Source organism: Macaca nemestrina, chromosome 11 (assembly GCF_043159975.1).
Source record: "Macaca nemestrina isolate mMacNem1 chromosome 11, mMacNem.hap1, whole genome shotgun sequence".
In the NCBI taxonomy this organism is placed as follows: domain Eukaryota; kingdom Metazoa; phylum Chordata; class Mammalia; order Primates; family Cercopithecidae; genus Macaca; species Macaca nemestrina.
The window spans coordinates 106,161,263-106,162,591 of NC_092135.1; the positions used below are offsets into that span (position 1 = coordinate 106,161,263).

Genomic DNA, 1,329 nt, shown 5'->3' on the forward strand with positions numbered 1-1,329 from the left:
TCACGCCACTACACTCCAGCCTAGGCGACAAAGTGAGACTGCCTCAAAAAAATAAAATAAAATGAAATAAAAGTTCATATTTTTAAATTTTCTATGTAAAACTTGTATTACTTTCCTTATAATAAAAGAATACTTTATATTTTTGGAAAAAAATATTCACACATTTGATGCTTAAAATGTAAATCATTCCTTCCTGGCCCAATCACACTGTTCTTTTCCCACAAAATTCAAAATAATTTCATTCACAGTAGCTACAGATATTCTGCCCTGCTCTGTGTACTGTGACTTAGTGCTGGGGACTGGAATGACTGTGTCCTCTCATCATTCACAAAATATCAGGGATTTTCACTTAGGCAGGGAGAATTGACTGCAGAACCCAAGGTGTTTTGTTTTGTTTTTTTTTTTTCAGTTGTCATATGATCCTTTACTGAAATATTTTCCTTTGTGCTTCTTAACTAGCTAGGCATTCCACAACAACACTGTTGATGCCATCTATGATGTCATGAGGTTGGTGGCCATCAACATTATGGCCCATAGACAGGGAAGTCTCCCGGATCTCTTTAATGGTTCCAGAAAGTTCTCTGGCTAAAGATGGGTGCTGCACCTGTCAAGCAATGTTGACGATCTCATCACAAGTGATATTCCCACTGTGTTTAATGTTTTTCTGTTTCTTTCTGTCTCTTGGTGTTTCCTTGAGGGCTTTGATGATCAGGGCAGAGGCAGAAGGCACCACCTCAATCTGGGCCTGTCTGTTCTGAATGGTCAGTTTCACTGTAATTCTCAGGCCCTTCCAGTCACCCATTGATGGCAATGTCATCACCAACCTTTTATGGAGACAGACCCAGGGGGCCGATCTTGGGGGCCAGTGCAGACGTGGCCCCGACTTCACCCCCGATGCACCTCAGGTACATGACTTTGATCTCGTTGGGACTGAACTTCTGCAGCATGGTGGAGGCAGCTGGTGTTGGATTAACCCGGATTTGGGACGATGGAAGAAAGTTGCACCTTGGCCTCCTCCAAGCCAAGAGCTGAAAGAACCCAAGGTCTTTATAAAGTATATCCCTCTCACAGCTTTTTGTGGACTCATGTTTTACTTATTGTTTTGTTAAAAGCAATGGCAACAAAAGCCAAAATAGACAAATGGGATCTAATTAATCTAAAGAGCTTCTGCACAGCAAAAGAAACTACCATCAGAGTGAACAGGCAACCTACAGAATAGGAGAAAATTTTTGCCATCTACCCATCTGACAAAGGGCTAATATCCAGAATCTACACAGAACTTAAACAAATTTACAAGAAAAAAACAAACAACCCCATCAAAAAGTGGGC

General features: G+C 41.2%; 1 pseudogene; it reads right to left on the reverse strand.

Annotated features, from left to right (window-relative positions):
- Positions 1-451: 451 nt before the first annotated feature.
- On the reverse strand, positions 452-962 carry LOC112424319 (large ribosomal subunit protein uL11-like; annotated as a pseudogene).
- Between the last annotated feature and the right edge of the window lie 367 nt (positions 963-1,329).